General features: G+C 39.3%; 1 pseudogene; it reads right to left on the reverse strand.

Annotated features, from left to right (window-relative positions):
- Window positions 1–9,856: 9,856 nt before the first annotated feature.
- Window positions 9,857–9,957, reverse strand: LOC132283296 (small nucleolar RNA R71; annotated as a pseudogene).
- Window positions 9,958–11,872: the final 1,915 nt, after the last annotated feature.

Genomic DNA, 11,872 nt, shown 5'->3' on the forward strand with positions numbered 1-11,872 from the left:
TCAAGCTACAATGCCCTAGGCATGGTCTTTCGATTATCTACGCAGGATTCTACTTTATGCTTCCAGACTTTGGATTTAGTTTTATTTCAGTTATTGTTTTAGTTGGGATTTTATTAAAGGTCCACAATATGGATTCCCAAATTGTAATCTAGAGGATTATTGGTATCAGAGTATTTGGAGGATTATTTTTTTTGGATATTGTTTTGAAGAATTTAACATTAGTTTCCATTCAGCTTTATTATTTATTATTTATTTATCTTTTGTAATCCATGTTTGTTTATTACCTTAATTGTTTGATTATCCCTCGGTATCGTATGCAGACCTAATCAACCCATGTTCTGGAATCGAGGGGTATCACATTTGTCCTCTAATGAGCATGTAAATTGACAGCTTGTATATATGTATACACTAGTGATATATATCAAGCTTAACCATTAAGCAATGCATAAAAAGCTTAATTTTCTCACACTCGGACCACATGGCACGTGTCACAAGGATGCTCATCAATTGCATTGACCAAAATACCCTTATAAGTGATACTTGTCAATATACACAGTTTTTTGTAGCTGCAATTGTGGAGACTTGATCAAACTATGAATAAGAGCATTACAATACAATGTACTATCACAAACAAGTGTTTTATGATATAATACAAATGTGAAAAGACTTAATTGCCCCTGAAGAACTCTATAGCCAAATATAAACCTCTAAACCAGTCCTGCTAATTTGATTGTAACAAGCAATGTCAACACAATGTAGCTTCCTCAAGCTATCTCATGTGATATCTCATGAATGTTAAATGACAATACTATCTTGTAAACCTCTGTAATGTACTGAATACTGTAGAACATAGAACTTTCCTTATGGGTTTTAGATTAAAACCCAATCTCCTTCCTTCTCCGGCTTGTTTCTTAACGTCGGTAGCCTTCGGGTTTCCGTCGTGCGCCTACGCTGATCTGGATATCACCCATAAGTAGCCTTCCTCCTTCTTTTTCCTTTGGAAGTGACTTCACAACCTCTTACGCACCTCTCTTTCTTTCCCTAAAACTAATGGCTTTCTTCTCTCTCTCACCTCTGTCTCTCTAACCCTCTGCATATTAAACCCCATTTACAGACTAATACTATAGGCTGCATAATCTTACCCTAATTATAATCCTACTATACGTATCTTACAGAAAAAGAAAAGAAAAATAATATAATTGCTATAATAATAATAATAATAATAATAATTTGCACACAATATATATATATATATATATATATATATCCACACACATCAATATATATATATACATATATATAACTAATACCCCTATGTAATAATAATAATAATAATAATAATACACACATATATATATATGAAGATACAAATAATTTCTCTCTCTATTTTGACAGAATAATCTTACACTTCAAATATTTTCCAACCCCTTTTCCCTCTATTTTAAGTCTATTTATAGACAGTTACATATCTTCTAGAGGCTTCCTAAGTAACGTCTTGCATTGGGCTTACTGCCTGCGCCCTTTTTGGTTATGGGCTCAATTTCTTCTTTTTAGATTTGAGCTTTCAGTTTGATTTCCTAATCCTGGGCCTGATCAGTGAAGACTTGGTTCAAGGCAGTTGCTCTCGCCCGACACGTTCTCAGCGATCTAAATCATATCCAGCCCAAGTCATTTTTCATATCCTCATCAGCCCGCATAATCTCTCCCTAATTAATTAGAGTGAGATTATTGAAAAGACATAATCATGACATGACGACTAGGAGTGAGGACGTGGGTAAGCGAATGGTTGGTTCAGAGAATCATACTTCAAGATCTGCTGCACCATTATTACTATAGCTTTTTGGATGCCGAGTCACTTTCATTTTAAAAAACCCTCAACCACTCACTTTTTGTCCTTCTTCAACCTTTTTCACCTTCTTTGTCATCTCCGACGAGCTTTTCCCTTTGCGATCTGACTTTTGCTTTATTACTGGGTGCCTTGCAAACTCTATTTCCATGGTTAGTTCCTTTCTCTTGCTTCTCTTTATTGGAAAAAGGGGAACTCTACACTCATAAATTTCTTTCCTTTTTTAATGGCTCCCCTTAACTTGGATGCTGTTCATTTGAAAAATAACATCCCAAACGATGTCTTCTTAGGGTCTATCCCATGGGTCTGGATGAGAGTTCCAGTGAGGGTCTCTTTCCTGGGGAGATTCTCTTCTTGGCTCCTCACTTGAATGTGATTAGATTTCCTTTACACCCGTTCTTTTGTTATGTCTTCAACAAATTAGGGCTTTCTCCTCCTCAGGTTAACCCTAACTTCCTTAGGGTAATATCAGTCCTTTTGATTTTGAATCATAATAGGAATCTTAACTTAGATATCATAGATCTTCGCCTCTGCTATTGAGTTTCAAAAATAAAAATAGCGAAAAAAATTTCCACTTCTTTCCCATCGAGAAGTGATCCATTTGTACGGACAAGCTATCTTTTGAAAAGGGTTGGAGGCAAAACCTAATTGGGGTTAGTGGGAATTGGCGAACTCCATTCACTCAGACTTTCCCCATCCCAACCACTTTTGTACAGTACTCTGTTCCTCAATACAAGAAACATAAAAAACATTTAGCCAATTACCATTGTGAAACTTGCCTTCCTAGTTTCTACACTTTTTTTTGTAATTGCCTTCAGATTCTTCATGATGAATTGGTTTACAGCGTTGGCAGGGCAGGCTTGACATTCTAAAAGAGAGATTTTTCAATAACATCCCCTCAACCACTAACTTGCTTACCCATGATAATCTCTTTGACATATCCTTCCTTGGATCAACAATGGAGAGTATCCAAATTCCTTCTTTCAGTAGGAGAAGGCGCTGCTCCCACTCCTTCAGCCGTACCAGCTACCACAACGGCCACCTCAAATGCCCTAGTTTTGGCTCAAGCTACTAAGCATCCGACTGTTGGACCCTCTACGTTAACCTCGATTGAAGTTCAGCCTATTGTGCCAAATTACGAACCATCTGACACTCTAACTGAAGCTTACCCAAATGGTACTCAAGATGTTGGGTCTTAGATCAATGAAAAATCTCCTCCCACCCAAGCTGGTGTTTCAGAGAAGAGCTTGGGAAAAATATCCATGCCTAAAGGTGGTCTTGATCAAAGTGACCTCCCCCTTGCATGAATGGCCCGGACCTCTTCAAGGGTCACCAATCCTACCCTCTCTCCTTAGTTATCCATTCCAAAGGGTGAATTAGCTAGAACCTTCGGCTCTTTACCAATAATAACCCATAGCGCCCCTTCCTTAATCTTGAGGATGGGTCAGTCATTGCCCCCACAGACTCCTTGTTCAAAGACCCATTCACATCATTTGCCTTTTATAAGTGCTTCTAGACTCCCAAAGACATTGAAGTTCAAAACAAAATGACCTTCAATAAAATGTATCAGCGATTTCCAGCAGCTGCTGTTGAGGTAACTCTTCCTCTCCTTTTTATATATTTTTACCATTCTGATCATTTGACAGTTATACTTATCAGAACACCTTTGCCTTTGTGCAGACTCTCTTTGGGATGTTCACTTTTTATAAGAGCATTGAAACTCTGAACAAGAAGCTCAAATCCCTCTCTATTGGTCTTAAAATATCCGTTGACTCAAAAAGGTTAACCGAGGCCAAGAATACAGAGCTGTTGGTTAAGCTAAATAAGTCAGAGAAGGAAATGACCGCTTTAAGGGCTGAGAGAGATGCTCTAAAGACTGAACGAGATGCTCTTAAGGTTGAATGGGATTCTCTCTAGGATAAGGCTAATATTATGAAGATTGAGAAAAACGTCACATTGACAGAAAGGAATGCACTGAGGGCAGAAAAGGGTGACCTTCAGCGCACCTTGATTACCGAACGATTGACCCGTTCTAATTCTAAGGAGAAGTTCTTAAATGAACGCTCTACTATGCTGAATGTCATAGGCAGGGTTAATGGTGGCATGAGAGCTCTCCATACTCGCTTCACCAAGATTAAGGCTCTTAGGTATGTTGAGGGGTATAGATATGGTTTCATTGACCATTCTCCCCCTGAGGGCAAATTGGGCACCTGTGCTAGTCCAGATGAGCTTGATGCCTCTCTGGAAATTTCCCTGCCGAACACTTACTAAGATCCTTCCCCTACCCCTAAGAAAATTTTTATTGAGTGCAAAGAGATTGCAGCTTCAAGGATCGTCCCACCTTTTCGTCCTCTGAACGTTCCTCCCATCACCACCATCACTCCTTCCATATCAGTTGCCTCTGACAAAATTTTACTGACTGAGGAGATTATTCATCTTGACTCTCCCTCCAAAGATGGTGATGCAATCAATAGTGAAGAGGACAACAATGAGCCAGCTGGTAATGATGGGGGAGGTAATGGATCTGGACTAGGAGAGGAAACTACAGACTAGCATTCTGCTGACTTTTGTAGTAGTTTTTTTTTTAAAAAAAAAAAAAACATTAACACATGTTCTTCGAGAACTTATCTTTTGATGAATGAAATGACATTTCAGTTTTGCAAAGCTCCCATTCTTCAATCTGTACTTGAATGAGTTGATAATTTGATTTTTATTTCACAAGTGTTCAGCGTTCGGCTAATACTGCCACTTGCCAGTTGACTTTTATTCTACGCAAGTGTTTGGTGTTTCGCTCTTAGTGCCATTTGCCATTTACTTGGCTAAGTGACTGGCGTTTGGCTCGTAAAATACCCCTTGCCACTTCACTTTTTTATTTTGTGCAAGTATTTGGCATTCGGCTCGTAGTGCCACTTACCACTTACTTTGCTAAGTGCTTGGCACTCAGCTAGAATGCCACTTGTCACTTCACTTTTTTATTTTGTGCAAGTGTTTGGCGTTCAGCTCGTAGTGCCACTTGCCACTTACTTTGCTAAGTGCTTGGCGCTCGGCTAGAATGCCACTTGCCACTTCACTTTTTTATTTTTTGCAATTGTTTGGCATTCGGCTTTTAGTGCCACTTGCCACTTACTTTGCTAAGTGCTTGGCGCTCGGCTATAATGCCACTTGCCACTTCATTTTTCATTTTGTGCAAGTGTTTAGCGTTCGACTTTTAGTGCCACTTACTTTGCTAAATGCTTGGCGCTCAGCTAGAATGCCACTTGCCACTTCACTTTTTTTATTTTGTGCAAGTGTTTGGCATTTGGCTCATAGCGCCACTTGTCACTTACTTTGCTAAGTGTTTGGCACTCGGCTTAAATGCCACTTACCACTTCACTTTTTTATTTTGTGTAAGTGTTTGGTGTTCGGCTCGTAGTGCCACTTGCCACATACTTTGCTAAGCATCCTTTGCTCAATCAAATTTTAGAAACGAAATGACCTTTTCAATAAATTTTGAAAATTTTCCACATACACCTGTGAGTACATAACCCAAAATGTCCATTACTCAAAATAGAATTCAACCTTCTACTGGTAGTACCTATTCAGAGATATGGCGTTCCATAGTTTATTGACCAACCTTCCAGCCATGGTCTCTAGGACATATGCCCCCTTTCCAATGACTTCTGCAACTCTATATAGTCCTTACCAGGGTGACATCATCTTCTTGACAATTCCCACCTTCTTCTTCAGAACTAAATCACCAGGTGCAAAATCTCTATGCTTCACCTTTTTGTTGTGATTGTTCATAAGTGTTTGCTAATACAATGCGAGCCTTATTGCCGCTGCATCCCTTTTCTCTTCTAACAAATCGAGATTAAATCTCAGCATATTATTGTTTTGCTCCTGATTTCACGCCAAACTTCGAATAGTTGGAACCAAATGCTCAACCGATATTACTGCCTCAGTGCCATACGCCATAGCAAATGGGTTTTCTCCGGTCGGTCACCTTGGGGTTGTTCTGTAAGCCCACAAAACGTTGGGAAGCTCATCTAACCACTTACTTTTCTCATCTTCAAGCTTCCTCTTAATACAAGCAAAGATCATTCTATTTATAATTTCAGCTTGGCCATTTGCCTGCGGATGGCTGACCGCTACTAACTTATGATTGATCCTATATTCTTCCAGTAATTCCCTCACTTGTTTACTATCGAGATTAGTTCCATTGTCCATAACGATCGACCTTGGTACGCCAAAGCGATAAATAATAATACTTCAGATGAAGCATCTTACTTAAGTTTGGTTCACACTAGGATACGGCTCTGCCTCCACCTATTCAGTAAAGTAATATGTTACTAGCAGTACGTATTTGTTCTGTGACCTTGCGGTCGGTAGGGGGCCAACCACATCCATCCCCCATTGCGCGAAAGACCATGGTGTAGCCATTACGTGTAGGTCTTCAGGTGGTTGGTGGATCAATGGTCCGTACCTTTGGCCCTTATCCCATCTTTTAGAGAATACTTCTGCATCCCTTGACATGTTCTGCCAAAAATATCATTGTGTCATTGTTCTGTGCGCTAAAGATCTTCCTTCTGAGTGATTGCCACACACACCCTCATGGATGGTTCGCAAAATTTGTCTAGCCTCTGTGGGAGTTACACATTTCAAGTATGGACCAGAGAAAGACCGTCTGTACAACTGATTGTGCACAACAACATACTTTACAGTATTTAACCTGATCTTCCTTGCTTCATCTTTCCGTTCGAGCATCTACTATCCCGTATGAAAGTCATGATCGGGTCAATCCAGCTCAGTTCGTATGGTATGACATTAACTTGCCGAGGGTCCGAACTAGACGGTTCCTCAAGTATAGATGGTTGAGACAACACATCAACTGGTATAACCCAGGCCAACGTTTCTGATGAGCACTGAAAAGTGTGCATTTAAACCCGTTAAGCTTAAGCATTCTAGTACCTTTATCTATCTTACTTTGCCGTTTTAGACTTATTACGTGTTATTTATATTTTCAGGCACTAATCCCAAAATTAAGCTAACTCAGCCAAATAAGAGCTTAATTGAAGCAATCCTGAGATAAACCAAAGGAGGGAGCAAAGTGGAGAAAGAAAGGAGCAAAAAAGAATCAAAGTTGTGCAGCTGAAAAGTTCGATCGATCCAACTTAGAGTTCGATCGATCGAACATCTATGATCGATCACAATACTTCTTGATAGATCCAACCTTGGCCTTTGCTGAAATTCCAAGTTCGATCGATCCAACATCACCTTCGATCGATCGAACCCTATTTTGTCTTATTCAAATGATTGATCTTATCCACAGCTGTACGCCTACCAACCACTTTTGTCCTTTTCCCCATAAATATCTTCGAAATATCTCAGCCTTGTCCTTATCCGGAGGAGTCAGACCACTTCGATCGATCCAAGATGCAGTTCGATCAATCGAACCCATCTTCGATCGATCCAAGTTAAGGTTCGATCGATCGAACTTCCTCCAGCGAGAAAAAGTTAAAGTCCAGCTCATTTATTCCGTCCTTCACCCAATCATTGGAGAATATGCCTTGCATGACCACAGCTCATCATAGGGTGTATTTGACCTACCTATATAAGGAATATGATACACTTTTTGGAGAAAAGCCTAGAGTCTCTTGTCACACATTGAAAATCATCTTGGAGGCTATTCTTGGAGAAGAAGAAGGGAGGAAGCTAGAGCAACCATTAGAGGAGATCTTCATCTACAAGAAGCAGCCATGGAGTTATCCCTTGAGGGTTGGATCATCACTACCATGAGTGGCTAGACATCTTCTTGGGGCTAGAGTTAGCCCCAAGCATGCTTTCTATACTCTAATCTTGTGTATTATTGAGGGATTAGTGTTGTATGATACATCTTGATATTCATGTATATATAAATCTTGATTATTTTATGGTTTGTATGGTTTAATGCTTCCAATTGACTATTCTATTCTACCCATATGTCTATGTATGCTAGAGTAGGATATTCATGTGCTTATCTCTAGATTTAGTGTTTTTGATGCATGTCTATGTGTATTGATGCTATAGATCTAGAGATTATCAAGATGATATGCTTAATGAATGCTATTTTGGTTCATTTGATGGTTTATGCCTATTCTTGATGGTTTGTGCCTCTCCCTTAGTCTAGATAGCTTTATTTTCATGCTAGTAGTGTAGATTTAGTGTAGTGGTAGTATAATGTTAGATGGGAGGACAATCTACTCTTGATGTTTAATGTTCCATGCTTGTGAGTCCAAATGGCATATTCCTCTAATATTGTGTTGCATGTGGATTGTGAGCTTAATGAAGGATTAATGACTTGTTTTGATCTATTGTGCTATCCCCATGTTGTCTAGACAATATATGCTCTATTGCTTAGATATATTGTGCTCTTCACATGATGTTTAGACAATACTTGCTTGATTTGTCATCCTTGCCAATTGAATCAACCTAATGCACACACACCCTTATCATATTGCAACACATCCATTACCCTCAATTGATCGCTTGCTAGTAGTATAGAAAAGTATTGCTTGGTGGTGATCTCTACACCCCAAGACCTCTCTCTCTTGTTTACCTCATATTATTTTATTTAGTTGAATTCAATTTAGCTTAATCAACCAACCAACCAATTGTGTGATCACTTGACCTACTAACCCTAATTACCATAGTTTTACAATTCGATACACCATCAAATCCCTTGGGATGATCCCTACTCGCCCTATCTATATTTTATATAGACAAATGTAGTAGTGGCTTTTTATAAATGTAAAACTTGGCCACCTCCTAAACACACACAACTCTCAAGCTTTGTTGGTTGTGGCGACTCCATCAAGGAAACCGACAGCAAGTTTTTGGCGCCGTTGCCGGGGATTTTAAATTGGCAACGTCGAATTGTGAAATTCAATTAGGATTAGTACTCTTTTGATCGTGTCTTTACTTTCTTTTTATTTTCTGTTTTTGATTACTTATTAAGTTTGTTCTTCATTAACAAGGTGCATTGAGCAAGGAGCTAGCAAAGAACTTCCAAGCTAAGGAGCAAAGCAAAGCAAAGGAAAAATGCTTAAAATGAAGAGTTGCTAAAAATTTTTTGCTAAGCTAAGCTTTTAAATTTGGAGTTGAAGTGCTAAAGGACTATTGTGAGACCTTCTTACTCAATCTCCTTAGTTAAATCGGGGGCCCACGTGGAGGCATTTATTTGACATACATTGCATTTGAAAATTGTGGTTGTGAAGTTTAATTGCATTGTTGAGAAAGTTGCTTATTCGTGTTGCATTGTGCATGCATGGTCGTCGTTCATTGAGACCTACTCTTGTCCCTCTTGATTTGCATTTAGAATCCACTATTAGGAATCCGAGGGGAAGAGGAAGTTCACATAGAACTAATCTACCAATGGATGCTCTCAATGATGATCATGTTGAAGACCTTGGTCACATAGACCAACAAGGCATCCTTCACCCTAATGTGCAAAATGATAATATGCAAGTTCCATTAGGCATGCCGAGGCCATACATTCATCAACCTCCTCAACAACAAGGCCAAATTCCAATGGGAATTCCAAGGCCAATGTATGCACCACAACCCCACATCATTAATCAAGCTCAATATAACCAATGTGTCCATGTTGCACCTCAAGTTGCTAATCCACCACTCGCATTGAGAGATCACTATGTGCCTAATGAGTATAATGCACCCACATGCATTCAATTGCCACCATTTAGAGCACACCATTATGAGATTAAAGCACAAACTATCCAAATGCTACTTAACTTTCATGGACTTCCTAGTGAAGAACCTTACAAGCATTTGAATGAGTTTCTTGAAGTTTGTTCTACCGTTCGATACACGGACATGCCGGAAGAAGTTTTAAGGCTGAAACTTTTTCCATTCACCCTTAAAGATAAGGCGAAGTATTGGTTCAACAACCTTAGGCCTTTTTCTATAACTTCTTGGGCAGAAATGCAACAAGAATTTTTGAAAAAGTACTATCCGGTTTCGAAGACCAATGCTATGAGAACCATAATTAGGGAATTCACACATGGGGAGGGAGAAACTTTCCACGAGGCATGGGAACGCTTCAATGAATTGCTTAGGAAGTGTCCTCACCATGACATGCCTAAATGGCAATTGGTCCAATTCTTCTTTGAAAGCTTATCGGACAATTATAAAGGCATGGTTGATGCTTCAATGGGAGGTTCTTATATAGACCGGCAAGAGGAAGACGTGTGGCGTCTTTATGAGAGCATGAGTGAAAACTCTTTGCATAGAACATTGTCATCTAGGAATGGTAAAAATTCTCAAGGTAGGAAGAGTGTTGGCTTACATCAAGTTGACCACTCAAATGATATAACCGCCGAGATAAAGTCTTTATCTCAAAAATTTGATCAATTGATCAATCAAAACTCGGCGAATCAAGTGTCTTCCTTTCCTAATCATTCTCCTAGAGCTCAAAATGAATCATGTATGACTTGTTCTAGTGTTCTTCATTCTACTTCTAATTGTCCTCATGGACAAATTAAAAATGAACCCATTGAGCAAGTTAATGCAACATTTGTGAACCAAGGGAACAATCCTTACGGTAATCATTACAATCCCGGTTGGAGGAATCATCCTAATTTTTCTTGGAAAAACCAAGGGGAGGGCTCAAACTCTTCCCAAGGTGATTTTCAAGGGAAATACATTCCACTTCCACTTCAAAACCAAGGATCCCAAGGTTCAAGACCATATAACTCACAAGGAAATCAATTTGCTAATTCTCATTTTCCTAACCAATCATATTCTCAAGGAAATTCTAGAGGTTCCGCTTTTGAGGAAAAGGTTTTAAATGCTTTGGGCACTCTAGAAGCAAATACTCAATTGTTGCATTCTTATTCTCAGTCAATTGCCAAGCTAGAAACACAAGTAGGGCAAATAGCTGAAACACTTAATGCTAGAGAGAAGGGAAAGATGCACGTGAATGCCCCAATCAAACAACAATGTGTTGTAGAAACCAAATCCTCATTGGAAGGGCATAATGTTGAGCATGTCAATGCGGTAACAACCTTGAGAAGTGGTAGGGTAGTAGACAATCAAGTTAGAATGCCTAATGAAGAGAGTGAACCGGTACAACCTCAAGTTGTCACCCGTCCCATTCCACACACTATTCCTCCTTCATTGCATGTGCATGATCTTGAGAATGAGAAGCCCTCAAATTGTGAGTTGAAAGATGATTTCCAAAGAGATTCATTGAAAACAGTGTTGAAAAATATGTTTGAGAAAAGTTCTTTGAAAAATGTTATTCATGATTCTTCTTTGAAAAGTGATTTGAAATCCAATGAATCGAACAAGTCCAATGCTGAAAATTCTTTGAAAGAAAATGCTGAAAGAGTTTTTGAAAAAGCTCCATTTCCGGACGCCTTGAAAGGGTCCATTTCAAAAGAAAGGCAAAAGACCAAGAACAATGAGATAATGGATATGTTTAGGCAAGTCACAGTTAATCTTCCACTTTTGGATGCAATTAAGCATATTCCGGCTTATGCCAAATTCTTAAAGGACTTATGCACCCAAAAGCGGAAGAACAAGAGCCAAACATCAAAAAAGGTGGTCTTAACCGAACAAGTGAGTTCCATTCTACAACACAACACTTTGCCAAAGTTTAAGGACCCCGGTGCACCTACAACATCTTGTGTCATTGGTGAACATGTCATTAACCGGGCACTTCTTGACTTAGGGGCTAGTGTTAACCTTCTTCCCTATTCGGTTTATGTCAAATTGGGCCTAAGTGAATTGAAACCGACGTCGGTGGTTTTACAACTTGCCGACCGATCCATTAAGAAGCCTAGGGGGATAATTGAGGATGTGTTGATTATGATTGATAAGTTCTTCTTCCCGGTTGACTTTGTCGTCATTGACACGGAACTGGTGCCCAATCCAAATAACCAAATTCCGGTTATCCTTGGCCGTCCTTTCTTGGCAACCTCAAATGCCAACATAAATTGTAGGACGGGGATAATGAAGATTTCTTTTGGGCATATGAGAGTGAAGTTGAAC

The sequence above is a fragment of the Cornus florida genome, unplaced genomic scaffold (genome assembly GCF_030987335.1).
Source record: "Cornus florida cultivar Cherokee Brave unplaced genomic scaffold, ASM3098733v1 CherokeeBrave_3.0.0_Hap2_Chr01, whole genome shotgun sequence".
NCBI classification, from domain to species: Eukaryota; Viridiplantae; Streptophyta; class Magnoliopsida; order Cornales; family Cornaceae; genus Cornus; species Cornus florida.